Source organism: Myotis davidii, unplaced genomic scaffold (assembly GCF_000327345.1).
Source record: "Myotis davidii unplaced genomic scaffold, ASM32734v1 scaffold562, whole genome shotgun sequence".
Classification (NCBI taxonomy): Eukaryota; Metazoa; Chordata; class Mammalia; order Chiroptera; family Vespertilionidae; genus Myotis; species Myotis davidii.
Genome location: NW_006293953.1, coordinates 2,111,402 through 2,118,495, shown reverse-complemented (window position 1 = coordinate 2,118,495; position 7,094 = coordinate 2,111,402).

Here is a 7,094-nt window from a genome sequence, read left to right as displayed (position 1 = left end):
GGGTGGGGGAAGCAGAGCCCCCGTGAGGTGTCCTCTGTGGCTCTCAGCCAATAAAGCCAGTGTGATGATGAGGGTCAGCTTGCTGGATGGTTGGGGGCTAAGGGCCGGGAGGCCTGGTCTGTGGGTGGCTGTGGGGTGGGCTTCTGTGGCAGGTGAGAGGCCCGGGTGGAAACACTCCACATGAGGACTTCTCCTGCTGGGGACTTTCTCGGGGAGTTTCCCAGGCAGGCAGAGGAAGGGGGAGCAGGGAATGGGGTAGAGAGAGGAGGGAGGCAACCATGAGAGACAGCAGGCAGGGAGTGAGGCTGGCCTGGCCTGAGGGACTGGCTCTCCAATCCCAAACTCTGACTCAGCTGCCCCCATCACGATGGGTCAGGATCACTGTGACCTTTCGTGACATCTACTCCATCCCAGCAGCTATCCTCTCGCCAATCCTGTGTGGTATGGGGTGACATCCTCATCTGACATGGAGGAGTCGCAGGCTTGGAGAGTTTGGGGTCCTAGCTTCGACTCCAGATGGCACCGGAGTGGCAGAGAGGAAATGGAAACTGGGTCTGTGTCCCCCCCAGGCCTGGCCTGCAGCGTGAGAGGACGCAGGGTGCCACGCTGGGGAGATGCAGAGCTGGTGGTGTCCGGGACGGAGCTCCCGGGGCTGGAGGGCAGCAGGGTCCAAATGCCAGTGGTAAAAGGGCACCGCTTATCCGTCTCAAGGCTCAGAGGCAGGCACCAGTCCCCCCTCTGGATTTCCTGCCAGAAGAGGGGCTCCTGGGTCCCAGCTCTCTGAGCTCTCCTGGTGACTTCTCTTGTGGGGGGCGGGGAGCGGCTGCCCCAGGTACGGCCCAGAAGAGACAGAGCCCTGGCCTTTGGCCTTCTCTGGCTGCCCCCTTGGGAAGCAGGAGAAATGGGTGTATTGTGCCCCCATCAGAGGAAGGACTGTCCCCACACTCCCTCATGTCAGAGTGGCTGAGGCTTCCTTCCAGAGCCTCAGTTTCCCCATCTGGATCACGGGTGTAGGGAGAGAAGGGCCAGGACACGGAGGAACCCCCTTTCCCGTCTTTGGTGTAGTGGTCTGGAGGGTCTTACAGCCCCCAAGGTGACACCCAGGGGGCTGGAGACCCCTTCCTCGGGCGGGCAGCCCAGGCCCCTGCAGAGACGCTTCCTGGGCAGGCAGCCACACGGCCTTCAGTCTCTGCGCTCCCTCCTCCCTCAGCAGGTCCCCTGGGGCTTGGGAGGAAGCGAGCCCGGCTGGACAGCCCCAACTGTCTGGTTCCCACAGACTCCAGGGCCAGGGGGGAAAGGGGTCCTGCAGGGGTGGGGGCGAACTGAGGCCGGAAGGGCTTGAGTGAGTGCCTGGCCAGCTGTGGGGGCCCTCCCTTCCATGTCTGCTGGACCCCAGCCTGGAACCCATCGAGCAATGGGGAGAAGGAGAGAGGGTCGAGCTGTCCCATTCGGGCAGCTCAGGTCTGAAAGGGGAGGAGAGAAAGGTCCTGTGTGTGGGGACATGGATGAGGACAGGGGCAGGAGGCTCTTGTGTGGGTCGTAGGTGGTGTGTGCCTGTGTGGGTCAGTGTGTCTCAGAGTGTGTGTGTGTGTGTGTGTGTGTGTGTGTGTGATGCACAGAGACAGTTACAGGACAAGGACAAGCAGATTCAGGGAAGGAGGCCTCGGCCAGGCACTGTTCCCTGTGGTGCATTCCTCTGGAGACCTGGTGACCCCAGTTCCTTCCCAGCCTGAGTCCTGAGCTCGTAGGAGGATGGGGAGGCTGGCCTGCCTCAGGGAGCCCCGGCCTCTGCATCCTGCCCAGCCCTCCCCTGAGGAGGTTTGGCTTCTGAACTGAGGGTGGGGGCTTGGGGAGAAGAATGCTGCATCCCCCCTCCTTTGCCCTGGGGACACCCACACCCAGGAGCACAGACTCAGCTCTGGGCATGAGCCCCCTCTCCACGTCCCTCTCTGGCTCCCAACATAGCCAAGAAGTGAAGACAGGCCCCCTTCAGGCCCAGTCCCCAGCAGGGCCCTGGGCTCAGTGCCTGCCTTGGACTCTCTGTGTAAGACTGGACCAGTGCCCACCTCTCTGGCCCTGATTTCATTCCCTTTGCCCCAGGGGGTGGGGGAAGCAGGGAAGCAGCCTGACTTTTTGAGTCCGTGTCCCAGAGGAGGGTGTGACCTGGAGGGGCTCTCATCCCCGAGGTGCTGGCCCAGAAGCCCAGACATCATGATCTCACGTTGCCCTCTGCTTGCTGCCCAGCCTGGGGACCCCACCCACTGGGCCTTCTGCCCTCACATTCTTTCCATGACCAACAGACACCCTCCGGCTCCTGCCCGGCCACCCCCACCTGGGGGGAGACAGTTCTTAGCAGAGATTCAGAATGCCCACGCTGGGCGGACCAGAGAGTGCGCCTCAGCATAGATGACGAGACCCGCCAGAGAAGGGAAGTGACATTCCCAGGCCACGCAGCAGGGCCTTCTGTGCCCACCCATGGCTCCCCTCTGCTGCGTCAGCTGTTTCGGGATAAGGGCCATCCCATCTGACTGCTTCAAGGACCCTCTCCACTGCGGACTTGTCTGAACCAGGAGGAGGTCACAGCCCCCACTCCTCCTCGAAGGGTAGGGCAGAAAGGGTCCTGAGTCACCTTGCTAAGTCCAAACCGAAAACGGTAAAACCAGTGGTATTTCAGGATGTCCCAGAGTGTTTAATCACAGCAGCTCCGATTCTTGGAATATCAGAGTTGAAAGGGCGTCTCCCGCTCAATTTCTGAATCCTCTCTGCACCAAGTAGAGCATACCACATGGGGTTCCAGGAAAAGGGAGCCCCTGACTTCAGAGGCACCCCACACCCTTTGGCAGCTCCAAAGGGCTGTCAGGAAGTTCTTCACCTGCTGGTTCGTTGGTCTCTGCTCTCCCTGCCCCCAAGGCGGCCACCCCACCCACAGGGCCGGGCCTTCCTCAGCAGCTCCTCCGCCCTCCACATCTTATCTCCCCTCCTGCTCTCCCGCCCGCCCACGTTTCCTTCCCTGGTTTCTGGCATTCCATTGCCCAGAGTTCGCACTCCTTCCCACACTCCAGGCAGCCCCTGGGCCAGGGGTGGGGAGACCTTCTCCCTTGGAGGGCGGGGGCTCAGACGCCACCAAGTGATGAGGAAGAAGGAAGGGGGAGGCCATGGCAGCCAGCCTGGCATGTCTGCCTGCTGGGAGTGTACAGAACCCAGGAATGCAGGCCTCAGCCAAAACATCTCCTCCCCACACGGGCTCCCATCTCCCCAAGAGCTAAGCTGCCAGAGGCAGTAGGTGCAACGGCTAAGAGCAGGAGCTCTGGGGGCCCAATTGCCTGGGTTCAGATCTGAGCTGTCAATTCCTAGCTGTGTGACCTTGGGCAAGTTGCTTTACCTTTCTGTATGTTTCTGTGTTTATCTATAAAACTAGAGGCCCAGTGCATGAAATTCATGCACTGGGGGAAGGGGTGTCCCTCAGCCTGACCTGCACCCTTTCACAGTCCAGGACCCCTCAGGGGATGTCCGACTGCCGGCTTAGGCCCGATCCTGAGCCGGCAGGTGGACATCCCTCTCTCAGCCCGGGACCCCTCACTCCTTACCACCCACCTGCTCTCTGCTCCTTCCTGCTCAGCTCTCTGTTCCTTAGCGCTGCCACAGAGGTGGGAAAGGCTCCCGCCACCACCACTGCGCTTGCCAGTCATGAGCCCGGCTTCTGGCTGAGTGGCACTCCCCCTGTGGGAGCGCTGAGTGTCTGCCCCCTGCTGGTCAGGGCACATCATAGTGACTGGTCATTCCACCATTCAGTCGATTTGCATATTAGGGTTTTATTATATAGGATGTGGACATTAACAGTACCTACCCCCATGGGGGTGTTGTGAGGATTACATGAGCTAATATTTGCAAAGTGCTTAGGATAGAGCAGGGGTGGGCAAACTTTTTGACTCGAGGGCCACAATGGGTTCTTAAACTGGACCGGAGGGCCGGAACAAAAGCATGGATGGAGTGTTTGTGTGAACTAATATAAAGTTAAAGTAAACATCATTACATAAAGGGTACGGTCTTTTTTTTTTTTTTAGTTTTATTCATTTCAAATGGGCCGGATCCGGCCACGGGCCGTAGTTTGCCCACAGCTGGGATAGAGTCTCTAGCACATGGAAGCTGCAATATAGTTGTTAAGTACAATAAATAAATATTTGGGCCCTGGGGGCATGTCCCCTTAAACTGATTTACCCCCAAGGAAAGGCCACGCTGCTGTGGAGGTGGGAGGATGCAGGGGAGGAAAGACTGTGATGCAGACAAGGCTCTGGCATCTCGTCCTCCTGGCTGTGTGACCTCGAGCGTGTGGATTCACCTTTCTGAGCTCCAGGTTCTTCATCTGTTAAATGGGGTAATGATTCCAATTCCCAGGACTGGTATGTGGGAAACCCGCACCATGTGTGCACCATTCAGTCCATGAGAATAAAGCTGGACCATAAGCCAGCCCCCCTGGAAGGTCTTGTAACCTCAGCGCAGTCCTCCTGCCTCTTCGCCGCGGCAGAACTTCCCTCCCAGCAGGTCTGGAGGTGCCTGCCCCCCTGTTCCTACTGGTCATTGGCTGGTGATGCAGAGAGGCAGCTGGTCGGGCTGAGGGAAGCAGTTCCAGGCTAAAGCAGGCCAGAGTCCGCCAGAATCCTGCCTGGTGTTCCCCGGAAAGGCCAGGGCCCCTGCTCCTGACCACAGTCCGCGGTGCACCTGTCTCTCGGGTACAAACGAGAGTCTGGTCCTCCTGCTCCAAGTGAAGGCAGTGGTTCCCTGGTGGGTGTCTTTTCACCTCCAGGCCTTCGCACGCGCTGTCCCCCCACCTGGAATGCTCACTCCCCACTGGCGGACTCCTCCACATCCAGAGCCCAAGTTAAATGTCCCTCCTCAGAGAAGCCCCCCTCCGCTGGGATGCAGGTGCTACTATTACCCCGTTTCACAGACAGGACTCTGAGGCTCAGAGAAGGAAAATAAATAGATTGGAACCCCGTCTGTCTGACCGGCACCCAGTCTCTGCCGCCAGCCTGTCTCCCGAGAAGTGTATGAGATCCGTGTCTCCCGCCTCCTGTTTCCCCATTCTCACAGTCCCTCAGGCAGACATGGCTCAGCCTCTCTCTGGTCTCCCTGTCTCCAATTCCTCTCCCACTCACTGACCTCCCTGGCTGCAGAGGCCCTTCGGAACCACAGATCTGACATGTCCCTTCTTTGCCTAAAACCCTTCCGTGGCTCCCTATTGCCCAATCCAGGCTGGCATTGGAGGCTGCCAACTCCTCCAGACTTATCTCCTGCTTCATCAGATGCAAGGGCCTTACTGAAACGCTCCCAGACAAGCTTGCTCTCAGCTCCAAGTCTTTGGCCATGTGACCCCCTCTGCCTGGAACGCCCTCTTCCCTGGATCTGGAAAAACCCTGGTCCTTTTTGCCCTTGGCTTGGCTGTCACTTTTACTGGAGAGAAAATAGGGGTTAGTGTCTTCTTCCACATCCTTCCCGCTCCACTGTCATCCCCAGCCTCCTACCCACCGGGGTCCCAGAGGCTGTGAACTCCCCAAGCGTGGGGACCATGACTAATTCATCGCCAGGCTCTAGACTGAGGCCAGGCCCAGAGCAGGGACTCAGCAATTAGCCGTGAGGTGACTGGATGTGTCGGAAGTCTGACTGCCGGCTTTGCATCCTCACTCCACTATGTACTGGCTGGGCGCCCATGGACTTGTCCATCAACTCCCCGTGTGCCTCAGTTTCCTCATCTGTGCAAGGCTGGTCACAAAAATGCCCACTCGTAGTGTGGGGGTGAAATGAGCTCATACATGGAATCGCTTGGCACGGTGCCCGGTGCTCAGTAAAGCACGCCCGTTAGAGTGCAAGAAGGAACAGGCGGTGGGCAGCTGCACGTGTGGGAGCGTGGTCCAGGCGGGCACCTCCTGCAGGACCGCCCTGGCTGCTTCACACGCTCGAGGCAGCCCTGCCACTGGCTGAATCCTTTCCCACCGCTGCCCTGTTGAGGCCAAGGTGGCCAGTGGAATTTGAGGCCAGTGGACACAGACAGGAAAAGGCAGCGTCGCCAGCCTCGGTGTAATCCAAACCAGATGCAGCCGCAGACCCATGGGGTGGTCACTGTGGGCCTGGCCAGGGCCCAGAGGCAGGAAACGGTCTTGGAGGAACAGCTCTCTGGGCTGGGACCAGCCAGGAGGCGCGGTCCCACCGAGGCTGTTAACCCTTCCGAGCCCACAGGGGGGGCCAGGGCACGGGGCAGAGGAAGCTGGTGGTTCTGGCCCCGTGAGGCACAGAGCACCCTGCAGGGAAGGTCACAGCATCAGCCTTGTGCTGGGCACCATGCAGGAGGCGCCCACACACCAGGCACCATGGCGGGCAGGGCACCCCAAGCAAGGGGCAGGGGACAGTCATAGCCTAGCACTCGGGACTTGTAGCTTTGGCCCTGGCCTGTCCCCAGCCGGCAGGCCCAAACCAGCTGAGGGTTCATTCCCTCCATAAAGTGGCTCCTCAGGGGGAAAGGCTTCTCCCGCCTCCCCCAAGGCTGCTGGGATGGGGCTCCCACCTCCCCCGAGGCTGCTGGGGATGGGGCTCCCACCACCCCTGAGGCTGCTGGGATGGGGGCTCCCACCACCCCTGAGGCTGCTGGGATGGGGGCTCCCACCACCCCTGAGGCTGCTGGGATGGGGCTCCCACCGCCCCCCCCGAGGCTGCTGGGATGGGGGCTCCCACCCCCTCCAGGCTGCTGGGATGGGGGCTCCCACCACCCCCATGAGGCTGGTGGGATGGGGGATCCCACCTCCCCCGAGGCTGCTGGGGATGGGGCTCCCACCACCCCTGAGGCTGCTGGGATGGGGGCTCCCACCACCCCTGAGGCTGCTGGGATGGGGGCTCCCACCACCCCTGAGGCTGCTGGGATGGGGCTCCCACCGCCCCCCCCGAGGCTGCTGGGATGGGGGCTCCCACCCCCCCGAGGCTTCTGGGATGGGGGCTCCCCCCCGAGGCTGCTGGGATGGGGGCTCCCACCTCCCCCGAGGCTGCTGGGATGGGGGCTCCCACCTCCCCCGAGGCTGCTGGGATGGGGCTCCCCCCTTCCCCGC